General features: G+C 44.8%; 1 long non-coding RNA gene across 5 annotated transcripts in view; it reads left to right on the top strand.

Moving 5' to 3' along the window:
• LOC120363894 (uncharacterized) overlaps positions 1-20,403 on the top strand; it is a 73,420-nt gene that overhangs the window by 29,931 nt on the left and 23,086 nt on the right. For all 5 annotated transcript variants that reach the window (XR_012516097.1, XR_012516098.1, XR_012516096.1 and 2 more), the window contains one exon: positions 1,060-1,140. This is a non-coding gene — a long non-coding RNA (uncharacterized LOC120363894). The remainder of the gene's footprint in view (positions 1-1,059; positions 1,141-20,403) is intronic.

The following is a 20,403-nucleotide window of genomic DNA, read 5'->3' as shown; positions in this document are numbered from 1 at the left end:
TCCACTTATTAGTGACTGTGACCTTGGAAAATCATTTAACTTGTCTGAGACTCAAATTCCTCATCTGAAAATAGCACCTCCCGCAGTCACTGAAGTAGAGATAAATTGAAGTAATTGATGGAAAGTGTTGTGTAAATGGTAAACTAAACTATAGCTATTAAAATGGAGAAATTCGACCAGGGGCAGTTGCTCATGCCTGTAATTCTAGCACTTTGGAGGCTGAGGTGGGAGGAGGAGCCCAGGAGTTCCAGACCAGCCTTGGCAGCATACCAAGACCCTGTCTCTATTATTTTAAAAATAGATAATAGAAGATGAAATAGAGAAATTTGTGTTTACTTAGTGAATTAATGAATTAGTGATTAGAAAACAATGATATGGCCGGGCGCGGTGGCTCACGCCTATAATCCCAGCACTTTGGGAGGCCGAGGCGGGTGGATCACGAGGTCAAGAGTTCGAGACCATCCTGGTCAACATGGTGAAACCCCGTCTCTACCAAAAATACAAAAAAATTAGCTGGGCGTGGTGGCGCGTGCCTGTAATCCCAGCTACTCAGGAGGCTGAGGCAGGAGAATTGCCTGAACCCAGGAGGCGGAGGTTGCGGTGAGCCGATATGGCGCCATTGCACTCCAGCCTGGGTAACAAGAGCGAAACTCCATCTCAAAAAAAAAAAAAAGAAAGAAAACAATGATATAAAAATTTTTTTTTAATAAAAAATGAAAAAAGAAAGCAGAAAAGAAAACAATGATGCGAGGTAAAAATGCTCAATGGATAAACAGCGGGGCTGCTATTAGCACACATAAAATAACCAATGATCCTGTAATAGAAATGTCCTTTGTTTATTTATCCCAACAATCTAGCATAATATAATAACTTTTAATGTCTCTCAGGAACACTCTTTAATGTGTAGATGGTCATTGTAAAAAGAAGCTTTATACAAGGACAAATGTCTCTATCTCCCTCCATATTTTGCATTATCAATCTTTTTACATTTGTGAACCCAAATGGGATCAACATGGTGTCCTATTGTTATTTTAATTTGGTTAATTCCTTTATCCCTAGGAATGGTAACTGCTTCCCACTGCTGCTTTTCTCTGGGTGCCTGAACATTCCTGTTTACCCCTCAGCCCAGCCTACCTGTCTGTAAGTAGTTCATTTTCCAGACTACAAGTGAAGCTTAGCATCTTTTCATCCTTTTATTGGAAGTGTAAATTGATTAAGCTTTATGGAAGGCTAATGGACAGTACCAAGTAAAAAAAATATTTTTGAGGGGCGTGTCAGCCAGGCTGGAGTGCAGTTGCACAATCTCGGCCCATTACAGTCAACAGCTCACTGCATGGCCTCCCAGGTTCAAACAATTCTCGTGCCTCACTCTCCCAAATAGCTGGAATTACAAGTGTGTGCCACCATGCCCAGCTTATTTTTGTGTTTTTTAGTAGAGACTGCTGGTTTCAAACTCCTGGACTCAAACAATCCACACGTGTTGGCCTCCCAAAGTGCTGGGATAACAGGTGTGAGCCACCATGCCTGACGCCACAGTTGTGGGGGGAAAAAAAACTTTTTTCTTAGATTTTTCAGAGTTGTAACATGAGTGAGTTCAGCTGAATTGATCTCATAACTATCACTGAAGTGAAGACGGAAAAATGTAGTCAAGAATCAAAATTATCTAAAATATCTGTGAGTGTATATGTGTGTGTGTGTATGTGTGTGTTTAAGATAGGGTCTCATGCTGTTGCCCAGGCTGGAGTGCAGTGGCTCAATCTCAGCTCACTACCGCCTGAGCCTTCCCAGGTTTAGGTGATCCTCCCACCTCAGTCTCCCTGGTAGCTGGGACTATAGGCATGTACCACCATGCCTGGCTAATTTTTCTATTTTTTGTAGAGACAGAATTTTGCCATGTTGCCCAAGCTAAAAAATCTGGATATTTAATATCATGTAGAAATTGACTGATTTTTCTTTCACTTTTTGTCCAGATATCAAATGGAGACAGATTGAAGTTCACCTTTCATGTCACTGGTTTTAATTCACTTAAACAATTGTTGTGTCTTTTATTAATATTTTCAGTTGAAGCCGGGCGCGGTGGCTCAAGCCTGTAATCCCAGCACTTTGGGAGGCCGAGGCGGGTGGATCACGAGGTCAAGAGATTGAGACCATCCTGGTCAACATGGTGAAACCCCGTCTCTACTAAAAATACAAAAAAAAAATTAGCTGGGCATGGCGGTGCGTGCCTGTAATCCCAGCTACTCAGGAGGCTGAGGCAGGAGAATTGCCTGACCCCAGGAGGCGGAGGTTGCGGTGAGCCGAGATCGCGCCATTGCACTCCAGCCTGGGTAACAAGGGCGAAACTCCGTCTCAAAAAAAAAAAAAAAAAAAAAATTTTCAGTTGAGCAGAGTCCATTTCTATAAGAAAGGCTCTCCTTTTTGGCACTGGCTTTTTTTCCTTGATCGCAAAACTATTACCTGCTTAATGTGAAAAAAAGGAAAACCATTGAAAGCTACTAAGGGAAACAAAAGCAATACCATCATCTAAAGTAAATACTGTTCACATTTTTTAGATGTTTTTCTTTTTGCATATAGGTGTTCAAGGAATTGGGTTAATACTGGGCGTAGAGTTTTGTGTCTGTTTTTTCTTTTTCTTTTTCTTTTTTTTTTTTGAGACGGAGTTTCACTCTTGTTACCCAGGCTGGAGTGTAATGGCGCGATCTTGGCTCACCGCAACCTCCGCCTCCTGGGTTCAGGCAATTCTCCTGCCTCAGCCTCCCGAGTAGCTGGGATTACAGGCACGCACCACCATGCCCAGCTAATTTTTGTATTTTTAGTAGAGACGGGGTTTCACCATGTTGACCAGGATGGTCTCGATCTCTCGACCTCGTGATCCACCCGCCTCGGCCTCCCAAAGTGCTGGGATTACAGACTTGAGCCACCGCGCCCGGCCTTGTGTCTGCTTTTTCAATTGACATTTTATTGTAGGCATTTCTGCATATCATCATAGATTCTTTAAAAATGTTTATTGTGGCATGATGATATTCCAAAATATGGATATACTATAATTTATTCCTTTATTATAGGAAATTTTGCTTATTTTCTTTCTTTCTTTTATTTTTACTATTATACTTAACTCTGTGAAGAACATTCATGTATATAATTCTTTGCTTCCATCTTTGATTATGCCCCTAGGATATATTCCAAGGAATGGAACTATAGGATTGTGTAGGTTATTTTTCACTTCTGCCCCCACCCCTACCACATTCTCTGCCTTTCTTCATTCCGAAGAATTGCATCTCCAGCATTCCTTGACCCTTGACTTGCTTGGGATTTAGTCAGGGGTGGCACTAGTCAGAGATCATACATGCTAGAAGAGAGAGAAGTCAGGGTATTTCCTCCTTACTCTCTTCCTGCTTTGAGCCAGCTAGCTGCTTACCCCTCCCCACCCCCAACCTGGCCTCCTTTCTTGGGGGTCCCTCCTCCACCATTCCTTGCTCTTACTGGATTCTGTGAGATTATTTCCTCCCTCAGTTCCTTTATCCCTAGGAATGGTAACTGCTTTCCACTGTTGCTTTCCTCTGGGTGCCTGAACATCCCTGTTTACCCCTTAGCCCAGCCTACCTGTCTGTAAGTAGTTCTTTCATTAAAGTCTCTTCATTGCCAGGCACAGTGGCTCATGCCTATAATCCCAGCACTTTGGGAGACCAAGGCAGGCAGATACCTTGAGGTCAGGAGTTCGAGACCAGCCTGACCAACATGGTGAAACCTCCCTCTCTGCTAAAAATACAAAAATTATCCCTGGCATGGTGGCGGGTGCCTGTAATCCCAGCTACTCAGGAAACTGAGGCAGGAGGATCACTTGAACTCAGGAGGCAGAGGTTGCAGTGAGCCTAGGTTGTGCCACTGCATTCCAGCCTGGGTAACAGAGTGAAACACTGTCTCAAAAAGAAAAAAAAAAAAGTCTCTCCAATGGAACCATCCTGACTCAAACCCTTTTTCTTTCTTTTCTTTTCTACTTTTTTTTTTTTTTTTTTTTTTTTTTTTTTTTTTTTTTTTGAGACGGAGTTTCGCCCTTGTTACCCAGGCTGGAGTGCAATGGCGCGATCTCGGCTCACCGCAACCTCCGCCTACTGGGTTCAGGCAATTCACCTGCCTCAGCCTACTGAGTAGCTGGGATTACAGGCACGTGCCACCGTGCCCAGCTAATTTTTTGCACTTTTTAGTAGAGACGGGGTTTCACCATGTTGACCAGGATGGTCTCGATCTCTCGACCTCGTGATCCACCCGCCTCGGCCTCCCAAAGTGCTGGGATTACAGGCTTGAGCCACCGCGCCCGGCCCTTTTTTTTTTTTTTTAAGATGGGGTGTCACCATGATGGCCAGGCTGGTGTTGAACTCCTGACCTCAGGTAATCCACCCACCTTGGCCTCCCAAAGTGCTAGGATTACTCCCAAGTGTGAGCTACTGTGCCCAGCTCTTTTTTACTTTTTCTTCTCTTTTCTTTTCTTTCTTTCTTTCTTTTTTATTTTTTGACAGGCTCACTGCAACCTCTGTATCCTGGGCTCAAGTGATCCTTCCACGTCAGCCTCTTGAGCAGCTGAGACTACACATGTGTGTCACCCTGCCCAGCTAATATTTGTATTTTTAGTAGAGATGGAGTTTCCCATGCATATGGTTAGGCTTCATGTCCCTACCCAAATCTCACCTTGAATTGTAATCCCCGTAGTCCCCATGTGTCAAGGGAGAGACCAGGTGGAGGTTAATTGAATCATGGGGGCAGTTTTCCACATGCTGTTCTTGTAATAGTGAGTGAGTTCTCACAAGATCTGGTGGGTTTTTTTTTGTTTTGTTTCGTTTTGTTTGTTTTTTTTTAAAGTAGACACAGGTTTTCACCATGTTGGCCAGACTGGTCTTGAACTACTTGCCTCAAGTGATCCACCCGCCTTGGCCTCCCAAAGTGCTGAGATTACAGGCATGAGCCACCACACCTGGAAAGATCTGGTGCTTTTATAGGGGCTCTTTCCCCCTCACTCAGCACTTCTTCCCACTGCCATTTGAAGAAGGTACCTTTTGCCTTCTGCCATGATTGTAAGTTTCCTGAGGCATACCCAGTCACGCTGACGTGTGAATCAATTAAACCTCTTTCCTTTATAAAGTACCCAGTCTTGGGCAGTTCTTTATAGCAATATGAAAACGGACTAATATACCATATTGCACAAGCTGGTCCTGACTCCTGGGCTCAAGCAATCTATTCATCTCGGCCTCCCAGAGTGCTGGGATTATAGGCATGAGCCACTGCTGCCAGCTGAAATCCTTTTTCTTTTCTTTTTTTATTGAGACACGGTTTCACCATGTTGGTCAGGTTCATCTTGAACTCCCGACCTCAGGGGATCTGCCCGCCTTGGGCCTCCCAAAGTGCTGGGATTATAGGTGTGAGCCACTGCGCCTGGCCTGAAATCCTTTTTCTTTTGGGATCCTGACAGACAGAGGGTTAAAGAGTATAAACTTAGGAGAATTGCCTGAACCCAGGAGGCGGAGGTTGCGGTGAGCCGAGATCGCGCCATTGCACTCCAGCCTGGGTAACAAGAGCGAAACTCCATCTCAAAAAAAAAAAAAAAAAAAAAAGAGTATAAACTTTTTTTTTTTTTTTTTTTTTTTTTTTTAAAGACGGGATTTCACCAGGTTGGCCAGGCTGGTCTCAAACTTCTGACCTCAGGTGATCCACCTGCCTCGGACTCCAAAAGTGCTGGGATTACAGGTGTGAGCCATAAACTTTTAAATTACATTTTAAAATACATTCTTGATAGATACTGCCAAATTATATTGCGGAAAGGTCATATCAGTTTACACTCCTTCTAGCAGAGTATGAAAGCCTGATGAGATAGGATCTTGAGGTTACAATAGATTTTTGAAGGCACTCAGTTTCCTGTTTGTTATTTAGTGCCATCCTCTCTGGTATCACTCATAGACAGAAGGTTCTGTGTAGGCTATCTAAAGAAAAGTCATTCATAACACAGGTGAAAATATTGAAGTAAGCAATTGTATATCATTTGCAAACTTGAAATTCTAAGTGCAAGAAGAGCCCCTGGACTGTGTTGTGAAAACAACTCTTTTGATTGATGTATAGAGAAGAACACATTCTGGCTGGGCACACAAATAGTGTGGTGTGGTTTGGGAATGTCAGCTCACATGAAGGTCACAGCTAAACATGAACCCAGGAAACCAATGGGGATGCAGCGCTGTTACCCTTAAGGTCTTACTACTCATGTTGTGGAAGAATTCCTACTTCATCTTCCTAGTCCTGACTTTAAGAGACAGCTTTTAGATAGATGAATTGTAAGAAGGACAAAGAAGCCACAAAGAGCTTCCCATACTTCTTCTCAAATAGGAGGTAACCGCTGGCATTTTAATCAATGATTGCTAGAATGGGGCTGAGATTTCAGCTAAGTGATTCCCGTGTTTATACTAAAGCTGACTGGTAACACAGGTAAACATTGTGCTTTACCATTTCCTTGCAAAATAATGAGACACCTAGTGGGCACAACATGAAAATACCATCATGGGAGATGGTGGATTCAGTCAATACCCAGGTAAGTAATATTTAATAACTGCCCAGTGTTTAATTCTACAAAAGTAGTTTGGACCAGGCGTCGGGGCTCATGCCTGCTATCCTAGCATTTTGGGAGGCTTAGGCTGGCAGATTTCCCGAGCTCAGGAGTTAGAAACCAGCCTGGGCAACATGATGAAACCCTGTCTCCACAAAAAATACAAAAATTAGTTTGGTGTGGTGACATGCATGCGTGTGCCTGTATTTCCAACTACCTGGGAGGCTGAGGTGGGAGGATCACCTGAGCCTGGGGCGGTCCAAGCTGCAGTGAGCCTAGATCACACCACTGCACTTCAGTCTGGGTGACAGGGCAAAACCTAATCTTCTTAGAGAAATACCCAGATCCAGAAATCAGACCAACCATTGACTCATACTGGATAATTAAAATATATTTCTTGGGGATTTGGTGGGGAAAAAAACATACACACACACACACACACACACACAGGCACATACACATACACACATGTATTTCTTGTCATATATTTTAAAGCACTCAGTAGTTTTCAAAGTTTCTGAACACAAAGTTCCTTTCCCTAACACTAAGTACATACAATAGTCTCCCCCACAGTACTGTGGGCTCCCTTAGAAAAGAGGCCACACCAGTTTCCTCCCAGCACAAACCTAGTGTGTAGTACATAAAGAATAGGGGCTTGGTAGCAGTTTAATGACTGAACTACCCTAATAGGTGGGATAGTTTCTGATTTTTTTCTATGTGAGAAAACAAAAATTCAGCCCAGGCACGGTGGCTCAGGCCTGTAATCCCAGCACTTTGGGAGGCCGAGGTAGGCGGATCATGAGGTCAGGAGTTCAAGACCAGCCTGGCCAACATGGTGAAACCCTGTCTCTATTAAAGATACAAAAAATTGGCTGGGTGCGGTGGCTCACGCCTGTAATCCCAGCACTTTGGGAGGCCGAGGCGGGTGGATCACGAGTACAAGAGATCAAGACCATCCTGGTCAACATGGTGAAACCCTGTCTCTACTAAAAAATACAAAAATTAACTGGACATGGTGGCGCATGCCTGTAGTCCCAGCCTCTCGGGAGGCCGAGGCAGGAGAATTGCTTGAACCCAGGAGGCAGAGGTTGCAGTGAGCCGAGATCATGCCATTGCACTCCAGCCTGGGTAACAAGAGTGAAACTCCATCTCAAAAAAAAAAAAGATACAAAAAAACTAGCCAGGCGTGGTGGCACGCACCTGTAATCCCAGCTACTGGGGAGGCTGAGGCAGGAGAATCACCTGAACCCAGGAGGTGAAGGTTGCAGTGAGCTGAGATCATGCCATTGCACTCCAGCCTGGGCAACAGGGCCAGATTCTATCTAAAAAAAAAAAAAAAAAAAAAAAAAAATTGGAGTCTGCAAGTCTTTAGATATGTTCTTGGGGCTCTGTGACTTCTCAAAGAAATACTGAACCAGACTCCATGGCTTAATAAAGAAAGACATTGATCAGGTCCCACGCACAGTCAATGGAAGCTTCTATGACCAGCTTTGTAGCACAAGCTTTCGGCTGTCTTTCTTATCTATAAGGAGTGGACTTCTTGTTTCAGGGCCTTCCCAAATCATCTGCTCAGTTCTCTCTTCCCAAATCATCTGTTCAGTTCTCTCCAGGAAAGGGCTGCGATTAGCAGTGTGGTTAACATTTAACTAATAATACTGATGGATGTTGGTTTAGCCCAGATGCTGACAGCTTTTAATTCTCTAAACTCCTGGCCTGAATACTGGTCATGTTTCCTCAGGCTAAAAGCCAGCAAAAAGAATCACCTGGCCAAACATCCCCATTCAGCCTGCTTGCCTTAGAATGGCCTCCCAGGGGAGCTCTCTGGGCAAACAAAGCTGTTGACCTAGTTTGAAGGCCTGGAAAATTATCATGTGAGTCACTGGGACAACAGAGCAAAGTGCCAGGTCCCTGAGAAACTGTAAGCATAGGTTTCCGATGTCATCTATGTCCTCATAGGCTGAGAGTAGGAGTCCCACGGCGGCCTCCCACTTTTCACCCAGCTGCTCCTCCAAGTGGTTTCCAAGCCCCTTGGCACTGTGTATGGTGCCTCGGGGGCCCATTCATGTTTTCCTCGGAGAAGGCTCTGTAAACAGCAACTCAGAGAGTGACAGCTCAGTTGTAGGAAACCAAAGCAAAACCAGATACTTAGAGGAAGTCCTGTGGTGGTGTTTGGAGCAAGGCCACAAGCTCTCTCTGGGAAGGAAGTGCTGAAGCAGCTACAAAAAGTTTCAAACTAAAGACCAGGAATCCAGTGGCAGTATTTTAAAATAATACTCACATAAGTGTGGCAGGGCCTTGCAAAAGAGCACCTAGATATTACTTAAGGAGTGTTTTATAATGTTCTGAAGATGCTACTTCCTAATTACACAAAGAGCTAGAGAAACTTAGCCAGAAAAGCAATGTGGCTAAAACTGTTGTTACATTTAGATGGGTTGGACAGTTTGTAGCTCAAATGTCAGAAAGAGTGCTAAAACCTCCATGGGCCCTCATATAACTTCCCTGGGCATCAAGGACTCCTTGAGGGTGAGTATCAAAGTAGGGGCTTCTAAATATTCAGGATAGCATGAGGGCAGAAGGAGTACATGTTCACAGGACTAGGTGAGGGAGAAAGTTTATCATGGGTGGTTTTTTGTTTTTTTTTTTTTTTTTGATAGCACTTGTTTTTTTCAACACGTATACTAGGGTCTTCATCATCAGGAGGATGTGGACGTTTAACAAGTCATTAGGCTCAGGATTATTTATCTATTTATTTTTTGAGAGTGAGTCTATTGCCCAGGCTGGAGTGCAATGGCATCATCTCGGATCACTGCAACCTATGCCTCCCAGGTTCGAGCAATTCTTCTGCCTCAGCCTCCTGAGTAGCTGGGATTACAGGCACCTGCCATCATGCCTGGCTAATTTTTGTATTTTTAGTAGAGACAGAGTTTCACCGTATTGACGAGGATGGTTTCACCATGTAGGCCAGGCTGGTCTTGAACTCCTGACCTCAAGTGATCCGCCCACCTCAGCCTCCCAAAGTGCTGGGACTACAGGCTTGAGCCACCACCATGCCTGGCCAGGCTCTGGATCATTTAAATTCATTTTTGGTGAGTGCTTTAGGAGAGTGAGTGATTATTAAATTCCTCCCATTGTAGGCATGGCAAATTAAATCTCCTTAATGGTTTTAGAGGATAAGTTTTTGTGCTTTTGAGCCTGGAAGAACCAGAAGACAATTAAGTCATCCAGTTTTGGTGTCTTTAGCCCCAATCCTCTCGTCTCCTCACTTCACTTCTTCTTTCCTTTTTCCTTTCTGCCTCTGTCTACTTCTGACAGAACTGGTAAACAAACAGCAGATGTGCAGATACAGGGTGTTCACTTCCCACACTGGTGCTGTTGCTGAAGACTGCTTCAGAGCCGCTGTCTCCTGGGCTCAGGCAAAATGCCAGCATCAATCTTTGTCATCAAAATCCCAGTGTCTGCCCTGTGTGCTGGGTGCCCTGCAGAGCCAGTAGACCAGCATTAGGCATGCATTTAGGTAGAAGACTGAAGGGAGGACTAGAGAGAACGTTCAGAATTAGACAATAAAGATAAAAGAGGGGCAGAATCAGGTAAAAGTGAATATTTTATATGTCTGACTGTGTCTTACTGATGCACACAGTAGTATGCCAGTAATGCTGTTCATTTCAACTTTTTCAATGATGGAAATATTCTATATCCATGCTGTCTGATACAGCAGCTACACATGGGTACTGAACACTTGAAATGTGGAACGTGAGGGTGTTTTTATTCCGTTTAATTTAATTTTTTTTTTTTTTTTGAGATGGAGTCTTGCTCTGTCGCTCAGGCTAGAGTGCAGTGCTGCAACCTCAACTCATTGCAACCTCTGCTTCCCAGGTTCAAGCAATTCTTGTGCCTCAGCCTCCCCAGTAGCTAGGATGACAGGTGCACACCACCATACCTGGCTAATTTTTGTATTTTTAGTAGAGACGGGATTTTACCATATTGGCCAGGCTGGTCTTGAACTTCTGACCTCAAGTGATCAGCTCACCTTGGCCTCCCAAAGTGCTGGGATTATAGGTGTGAGCCACTGCACCCAGCCCAATTTAATTTTAATTAATTTAAATGCAAATAGTCATTTGTGGCTGGCGACTATTATATTAGGGACACTAATGTTTTGTTGTTTGTTGTTTTGAAATAAGGTCTCTCTGTGTTGCCCAGGATAGAGTACAGTGGTGTGATCATGGCTCACTGCAACCTCTGTCGTCTCCAGGGCTCAAGCTATCCTCCCACCTCAGCCTGCTGAGTAGCTGGGACTACTGGTGAATATCATCATGTCCAGCTAATTTTTGTATTTTTAGTACAGATGGGGTTTCACCGTGTTGCTCAAGCTGGTCTTGCACTCCTGGGCTCAGGCAATCTGCCCCCCTTGGTCTCCCAAAGTGCTGAGATTATAGGTGTGAGCCCCATCACCTGGCCAAGACACTGGTATTTTAAAAGATAACAGAGAAGGGCTGGGCGCGGTGGCTCAAGCCTGTAATCCCAGCACTTTGGGAGGCCGAGACGGGTGGATCACAAGGTCGAGAGATCGAGACCAACCTGGTCAACATGGTGAAACCCCGTCTCTACTAAAAATACAAAAAATTAGCTGGGCATGGTGGCGCGTGCCTGTAATCCCAGCTACTCAGGAGGCTGAGGCAGGAGAATTGCCTGAACCCAGGAGGCGGAGGTTGCGGTGAGCCGATATCGCGCCATTGCACTCCAGCCTGGGTAACAAGAGCGAAACTCCGTCTCAAAAAAAAAAAAAAAAAAAAAAAGATAACAGAGAAACACAGGAGACCAGACATTAATGTTGGAGTCCTGGGGTCAGATCCCAGGTCTTCTATATATATTTGTTGTTAGCTTGTAACCTAAAGAAGACACTTAACTTCTCTGCATCATTTTTTATACAATTGTAAGAGGGAGCTAATATTGTTTACTTTATGGTATTGGTTTTTTTTTTTTTTTTTTTTTTTGAGACGGAGTTTCGCTCTCGTTACCCAGGCTGGAGTGCAATGGCGCGATCTCGGCTCACCGCAACCTCTGCCTCCTGGGCTCAGGCAATTCTCCTGCCTCAGCCTCCTGAGTAGCTGGGATTACAGGCACGCGCCACCACGCCCAGCTAGTTTTTTGTATTTTTAGTAGAGACGGGGTTTCACTATGTTGACCAAGATGGTCTCGATCTCTCGACCTCGTGATCCACCCTCCTCGGCCTCCCAAAGTGCTGGGATTACAGGCTTGAGCCACCGAGCCCGGCTACTTTATGGTATTGTTATGATAGGTATGGTGGCTGGTGGATGGAGCCTTGAATGGGAGGAAGGAGTCACTGACAAGTGTACTCTATCAACAAAACTGGCCATAAGTATACAGAAGAGGCAGAGGCCCAGGGGATGTGTAACTTTTCACAAACCAGGCAACCCTGGACTAAGAATTGTGTTGCCAAATTGTTGCCATTGCATTTACATGTCACATCCATAGCTCTTTTTACTTTTTCAATGTTTCCATTGGAATCTTACACTTTTATTCTGAGAAACAGATGTTGAAAGAAAAACTGTAGCCAAATTAAATTTAAAAGAGTTTAATTGAGCAAAGAACAATTTGCGAATCAGGCAGCCTCCAGAGCCAGAGTAGGCTCAGAGACTCCAGCGCAGCCACATGGTGGAAGATTTCTGGGCAGAAAAAGGAAAATGACAGACAAAACCGAAGTGATGAACAGAAACAGCTGGATTGATTCAGTGTTTGCCTTATTTGAACACGGTTTGAACAGTTGGCCACCCCTGATTGGCCAAAACTCGGTGATTTACACAAAAGTAGACTACAGCCTGTATACAGCTCTATTTAGGTAATAGTTCATAATATACAGAGAAACCTTTAGGCTGAACTTAAGATATGTAAGGATGGCTGGGAGCGGTGGCTCACGCCTGTAATCCCAGCACTTTGGGAGGCCGAGGCGGGTGGATCACGAGGTCAAGAGATCGAGACCATCCTGGTCAACATGGTGAAACCCCGTCTCTACTAAAAATACAAAAATTAGCTGGGCATGGTGGCGCGTGCCTGTAGTCCCAGCTACTAGGGAGGCTGAGGCAGGAGAATTGCCTGAACCCAGGAGGCGGATGGTGAGCTGAGATCGCGCCATTGCACTCCAGCCTGGGTAACAAGAGCGAAACTCCGTCTCAAAAAAAAAAAAAAAAGATATGTAAGGAGGCAGCTTTACACTAAACTTGATTTGACACTGTTAAGGCAAAGGCTACTCATGCCTGTCACAACAGCACTTTAGGAAGCCCAGGTGGATCACTTGAGGATAGGAGTTTGAGACCAGCCTGGGCAACATGGTAAAACCCCGTCTCTACTAAAAATAGAAAAATTAGTCAGGCGTGGTGGCGCATGTGTGTAATCCCAGCTACTTGGGAGGCTGAGACAGGAGAATAGCTTGAACCGGGGAGGCCGAGGTTGCAGTGAGATTGCGCCACTGCATACTGGCCTGGGTGACAGAGCAAGACTCCTTCTCAGAAAAAAAAAAAGTGCATAACAAAACTCTGCTCTCTGGAAGACAGCAACTGCAGTATTTACCACCAGAGAATCCCATACATGACGGTCGCAGTGGCAGCGTGCCTGTAGTCCCAGCTACTCGGGAGGCTGAGGTGGGAGGATCGCTTGAGTCCAGGAGTTCTGGGCTGTAGTGAGCTATGCTGATCGGGTGTCCGCACTAAGTTCAGCATCAATATGGTGACTCCCCGGGAGTGGGGGACCACCAGGCTGCCTAAGGAGGATTGAACTGGCCCACCTTGGAAATGGAGCAGGTCAAAACTCCAGTGCTGATCAGTAGTGGGATCGCGCCTGTGAATAGCCCCTGCACTCCAGCCTGGGCAACAGCAATAGCGAGACCCCTGTCTCAAAAACAAACAAAAGCCGGGCGCGGTGGCTCAAGCCTGTAATCCCAGCACTTTGGGAGGCCGAGGCGGGTGGATCACGAGGTCGAGAGATCGAGACCATCCTGGTCAACATGGTGAAACCCCGTCTCTACTAAAAATACAAAAAAATTAGCTGGGCATGGTGGCGCGTGCCTGTAATCCCAGCTACTCGGGAGGCAGGAGAATTGCCTGAACCCAGGAGGCGGAGGTTGCGGTGAGCCGAGATCGCGCCATTGCACTCCAGCCTGGGTAACAAGAGCCAAACTCCGTCTCAAAAAAAAAAAAAAAAAAAAAAAAAAAAAAAACAAACAAAAAACAAACATCCGAGCGTGGTGGCTCATGCCTATAATCCTAGCACTTTGGGAGGCCGAGGTGGGTGGATCACCTGAGGTCATGAGTTCAAGACCAGCCTGGCGATCATGGTGAAACCCCATCTTAAAAAACAACAACAACAACAACAACAACAAAAAACAACAACAACAACAACAACAAACCAGAATCCCATACATGGCTTCCACATGGCTGTGAAGAAATGCTTTTGTTCTGCAATCTCATCCTTTGACTGAGTCTGTGCTTGCTACTCAGACTTTAAGAGTATTTCAGCAGACTTCTGCACATCCATTTGCTTATATTTTCATGCCTATAATTATTTAATTATCTTCCTTAAGTGCCTATAAATAAGAGCTCTGTCATCTGAGAAAAGCCCTGAGGAAACAGGACCATAGAATTGATTTTATTTTTATTTATTTATTTTTTTAGAGATGGTGTTTTACCGTGTTGGCCAGCATGGTCTTGATCTCTTGACCTTGTGATCTGCTCGCCTCGGCCTCCCAAAGTGCTGGGATTATAGGCGTGAGCCACCGCGCCTGGCCCAAATTTTGTTTTTTAAATTTTAATTTTTTTTTTTTTTTTTTTTTTTTGAGACGGAGTTTCGCTCTTGTTAACCCAGGCTGGAGTGCAATGGCACGATCTCGGCTCACCGCAACCTCCGCCTCCTGGGTTCAGGCAATTCTCCTGCCTCAGCCTCCTGAGTAGCTGGGATTACAGGCACGCGTCACCATGCCCAGCTAATTTTTTGTATTTTTAGTAGAGACGGGGTTTCACCATGTTGACCAGGATGGTCTCGATCTCTTGACCTCGTGATCCACCCGCCTCGGCCTCCCAAAGTGCTGGGATTACAGGCTTGAGCCACCGCGCCCGGCCTAAATTTTAATTTTTTATTTATATTTTTGAGACAGAGTTTTGCTCTTGTTGCCTAGGCTGGGGTGCAATGGCACGAACTCGACTCACTGCAAACTCTGCCACCAGGGTTCAAGCGATTCTCCTGCCTCAGCCTCCAGAGTAGCTGGAACTACAGGCGTGCACCACTACGCCCGGCTAATTTTGTATTTTTAGATGACCTCAAGTGATCTGCCTGCCTCAGCCTCTCAAATAGCTGGGATTACAGGTGTGATCCACCATGCCTGGGCAGAAGGACCATAGAATTGAAAATCAGGTAGGAAAACCACTTTCCCATCTTGGCATGCACAACAGTGCCCCCTGTCGACTGAAGCATGCCAGCTTGAAAACAACCACAAAACAAAAGCGTAAGGAAACAAACAAAATAAAACAAAGCAATCCTCCCCACAATAACAACCAGCTCTATTGAGGTATAATTGATGTAAAATAAATTGCCCTACTTTAAGTACAATTTGGTGAGTTTTAACATGCATATATGCTCTTGAAACCACCACAGACAAGATAATGAATGTTTCTATCCCAGACACCTTTTCCATTTCAGGGCAAACAGAATGAGCACACCTAGTTCAATACTATGTGGTAAAAGCTATACCCTCCTTTTAAAAATAATAGCCCCAGCCTCTGCAAGCCCTTATTTATTTATGTATTTATTTAATTTAATTTAATTTAATTTTTTTTTTTTTGAGATGGAGTCTTGCTCTGTCAACCCAGGCTGGAGTGCAAAGGCGTAATCTGGGCTCACTGCAACCTCTGCCACCCAGGTTCAAGCAATTCTCCTGCCTCGGGCTCCCAAGTAACTGGGATTACAGGTGCCTGCCACCACACCTGGCTAAGTTTTTTTTTTTCTGTATTTTTAGTAGAGATGGGGGTTTCACCAGGATGGTCTTGATCTCCTGACCTTGTGATTTGCCCATTTCAGCCTCCCAAAGTGCTGGGTTTACAGGCGTGAGCCACTGCACCCAGACTTTTTACATTTTTTTGTAGAGATAAGGTCTCCCTATGTTGCCCAGGCTGGTCTCAAACTCCTAGGCTCAAATGATCTTCCCGCCTTAGCCTACCAAAGTGCTGGGATAGTTACTGGTGTGAGCCACCACACCTGGCTAAGGGCCCTCTTTATTTCATTGTTTATTCTCATTGGAAGGAGAGCCCTCCATTTGATCTGTGTGTGGCCTTTCTTCCTTCCTTCCAGTTACAAGGCTTGTCATTCTGTTTAAGGTCAACTTCTGTGGTGCTCTGGTTCTTGTCCTCTTCCACCTTTCTAGAGATTCCTTGTTAGGGAGCAGTCTCTCTGTTGAATCATCCACTTATACACTAGCTCCTTTTCAACTGCAAAAAGAAACACAAATGAAACAAACAAACAAAATTAGTACCTCTTCCTGCCTCCCCCTTCCTCCCTTTAGGCACTCCTTGCTGTATCTCATACCGTCTTTTCTCAGCCAAACTTCCAGAAATAATTGTCCAAACTCATTCTCTCTCTCTCCACTTCCTCACTTCTCTGGCTCTCTTAAAGCCACCCCCGCCGCCACCGCTACCACACAGATACTATTCTTGACTAGGTCATTCACTACTTCCTTGTTGCTAAGTCCACTATGGACCCGATTCAGTCCTTATCATACTCAGACACTGATGACCACTCCGTCCTTTTAAAAAATAGCTTTGTTTTTTACAAAAGCAGTTGATGCTTTAAAAAAAAAAAAAAAAAAAAAAGCAAACAATAAATAAAAGCATTAGGAGGCTTCCCCATGGCTCACTGTGTGTCACTGCTGCAGACAGGGCCAGTACTTCGAGAACTCTCAGCGGCCAGACAGCCACTCCGTGTAGCTGCGCAATTCACAGAGCAGCCCAGGAAATCCCAGAAATTAGTCACTCTAGACTTCTAATGTGGGGAAATTCCCATACTTGCTCTATCACAGACATTATGGAAGCTATGGACAATTTTTTTTCTTTTGGGATGGAATCTTGCTGTGTTGCCCTGGCTGGAGTGCAGTGGCATGATCTCGGCTCACTGTAACCTCCACCACCAGGGTTCCAGTGAGTCTCCTGCCTCAGCCTCCTGAGTAGCTGGGATTACAGGTGTGCGCCACCATGCCTGGCTAATTTTTGTATTTTTTAGTAGAGATTGGGGTTTCACCATGTTGATCAGGCTTGTCTCAAACTGCTGACCTCGTGATCTGCCTGCCTCAGTCTCCCTAAGTGCTGGGATTACAGGCATGAGTTACTATGCCCGGCCAGAAAAATTTTAAATACATACAAACATACATGGCCAGGCGCAGTGGCTCATTCCTGTAATCCCAACACTTTGGGAGGCTGAGGTGGCTGGATCACCTGAGGTCGGGAGTTTGAGACTAGTCTGACCAATATGTTAAAACATTGTCTCTACTAAAAATTTAAAAAATTGGCTGGATGTGGGGGTGCCTGCCTGTAATCCCAGCTACTTGGGAGGCTGGGACAGGAGAATTGTTGAACCCGGGAGGTGGAGGTTGCAGTGAGCCGAGATATGCCATTGCACTGCAGCCTGGGCTGCAGAGGGAGACTCTGTCTCAAAAACAAAACAACAAAATAGTGAATGCCATCATCCTGAACCAGGACCTCTGGGAATAGGGTTGGCAGATTTATTTTTGTTTAACATATAACAATTACGTACATACATATATAAGCAAACAGAGAAGGGCCTATATTCAGTAATTTTTCAATTCTGGTTCTAAGAGTGGCTTTCAATCCTGCCCCAGAGATGCCATGGTCCTGGATCTACATAACTAGCCCATGATGGTCTCTTCGGGCAGGAAGCCAGTTGGGGCATGGCTTTCCTGATAGCTACCAGTTGTGTTCCCCTCCTTGAAGCTTATCTTTAAGAGAATGACAGGAGGGAAGCACACGGACATATGGGGTCTTGGGAGGCTGACCAAGTCATTTTAAAGGCTTATGCATTTTTAGACATGTACAGAAAAATGGGTTTCTCATGACCAATTTTTTTTACCCAACATAAAAAGGAAATAAAAGTCACCTACAAAATTCTGTCACTCATAATAGCCATACCAATTTTAGCGAATGTCTTGTAGACAGCTTTATGCGGTATATATACTTAGAGGTATAAGAATATAGTTTCCCATACATGAGATGATAATTTATATGTTATTCTGTAGTCACTACATTTACTGAGACTATGCAATGGATAGGTTTCCAAGTCAATAACTGTAGACTAACACCATGATTGTTTTTTTTTTTTTTTTTTTTTGAGGCGGAGTTTCGCTCTTGTTACCCAGGCTGGAGTGCAATGGCGCGATCTCGGCTCACCGCAACCTCCGCCTCCTGGGTTCAGGCAATTCTCCTGCCTCAGCCTCCTGAGTAGCTGGGATTACAGGCACGTGCCACCATGCCCAGCTAATTTTTTTTTTTTGTATTTTTAGTAGAGACGGGGTTTCACCATGTTGACCAGGATGGTCTCGATCTCTCGACCTCGTGATCCACCCGCCTCGGCCTCCCAAAGTGCTGGGATTACAGGCTTGAGCCACCGCGCCCGGCTTAACACCATGATTGTTAATGATCAACAGCTATTTGTAATATTTACAAACCATGATTGACACAACCTTTCTCCTATTGTTAGCCATTTCGGTTGTTTGCATTGTTTGATACTAAAAACTACATAGTGAAAAACATCCTGTGTTCTGCTTTTGTGCAGTTTTCTCCTCAGAGTAATTTCTAGAAGTGGACTAGTTCCATACAATGGTGTGTCCATTTTATGATACAGTTACCCAGCTGTTTTCTGAAAATTTTATACCAATTTTTACTCTTACCAACACTAGATATAAGGACATGTTTGTCCCAGTGTCAACAACATTGAGTTTTGTTTTGTTTTGTTTTGTTTTTTGAGATGGAGTTTCGCTCATTACCCAGGCTGGAGTGCAATGGCGCGATCTCGGCTCACCGCAACCTCCACCTCCTGGGTTCAGGCAATTCTCCTGCCTCAGCCTCCTGAGTAGCTGGGATTACAGGAACGTGCCACCATGCCCAGCTAATTTTTTTGTATTTTTAGTAGAGACGGGGTTTCACCATGTTAACCAGGATGCTCTCAATCTCTTGACCTTGTGATCCACCCGCCTCGGCCTCCCAAAGTGCTGGGATTACAGGCTTGAGCCACCGCACCCGGCAACAACATTGAGTTTTACTGATTTCAGGTTTTAGGTATGGGTCTTGTAGTATGATTCTGTTTTTGGACCAATTTAACTATTTTTCTTTCAATGACTTGGTTTATTTCATTCACATAATTTTAATTGTTAGATGTGACTTTAGTTCTTTCTGTTTTGTTTTCTATTGTTATGCTTGCTTGGCATATCTGGTTTTCTGTCTTTCAGTAAAGTAAATGTATTCTTCAGATTTTTTTTTCTTCTGGTAATTTTGAGAGGATTTTACCTGCTTTAAAAATGTTCTGGCTGGGTGCAGTGTCTCATGCCTGTAATCCCAGCACTTTGGGAGGCTGAAGCAGGCAGATCATGAGGTCAGGAGTTTGAGACCAGCCTGGCTAACACAGTGAAACCCCGTCTCTACTGAAAATACAAAAAATTAATTGGGTGTGGTAGTGGGTACCTGTAATACCAGCTACTTGGGATGCCAAGGCAGAAGAATAGCTTGAACCTGGAAGGCAGAGGTTGCAGTGAGCCGAGATCGTGCCACTGCACTCCATCTTGGGTGACAGGGTGAGACTGTGTCTCGAAACATTAAAAAAAATTTTTTTAAAATTCTGTAAGTGAGCTGGGCGCGGTGGCTCAAGCCTGTAATCCCAGCACTTAGGGAGGCCAAGGCGGGTGGATCACAAGGTCAAGAGATCGAGACCATCCTGGTCAACATGGTGAAACCCCGTCTCTACTAAAAACACAAAAAATTAGCTGGGCATGGTGGTGTGTGCCTGTAATCCCAGCTACTCAGGAGGCTGAGGCAGGAGAATTGCCTGAACCCAGGAGGCGGAGGTTGCGGTGAGCCGAGATCGCGCCATTGCACTCCAGCCTGGGCAACAAAGGTGAAACTCCGTCTCAAAAAAAAAAAAAAAAATTCTGTAAGTGGACATTTATGCCTTTCATATATACTTGGTTTTTTCTCAAACAATGCAATGTTTACTCCACTGTAATAATAATAGCTAACATTAACTGTATGTTTACTGTGCCTCATCATAACCCTATGAAGTGGATGAAAATGTATTTTCCTTCCTTCCTCCAACTCGCTCCTATCTCTAGCCTGGGTCATCTAATCCGAGTACTTCGTGTACTCCTAAAATGTCTTTGGCTGAGTGCGAGAGAATGAGACGGGAGGATCCTTGAGCCCAGGAGTTGGAGTCCAGCCTGGGCAAAATAGTAAGATGTTATTTCTACAAAAAATAAAGATTTTTTTTTTCTGCAGGGCATAATGGCTCGTGCCTGTAATCCCAGCACTTTGGGAGGCAGCACTTTGGGAGGCAGCACTCAGGAGGCAGGCATGAGAATCTCTTGAACCCGGGAAGTAGAAAATGCAGTGGCCTGAGACTGTACCACTGCACTCCAGCCTGGGCGATAGAGCGACACTCCATCTCAAAAAAAAAAAAACAAACAAACAAAAAAAACCAAAATATACAAAAAATTAGGGGGCACAGTGGAGTGTGCCTGTGGTCCCAGCTACTTGAGA

Source organism: Saimiri boliviensis, chromosome 2 (assembly GCF_048565385.1).
Source record: "Saimiri boliviensis isolate mSaiBol1 chromosome 2, mSaiBol1.pri, whole genome shotgun sequence".
Taxonomy (NCBI): Eukaryota; Metazoa; Chordata; class Mammalia; order Primates; family Cebidae; genus Saimiri; species Saimiri boliviensis.
Note: the sequence above shows the minus strand (reverse complement) of the source record. Positions and strands in the feature narration are given on the sequence as shown.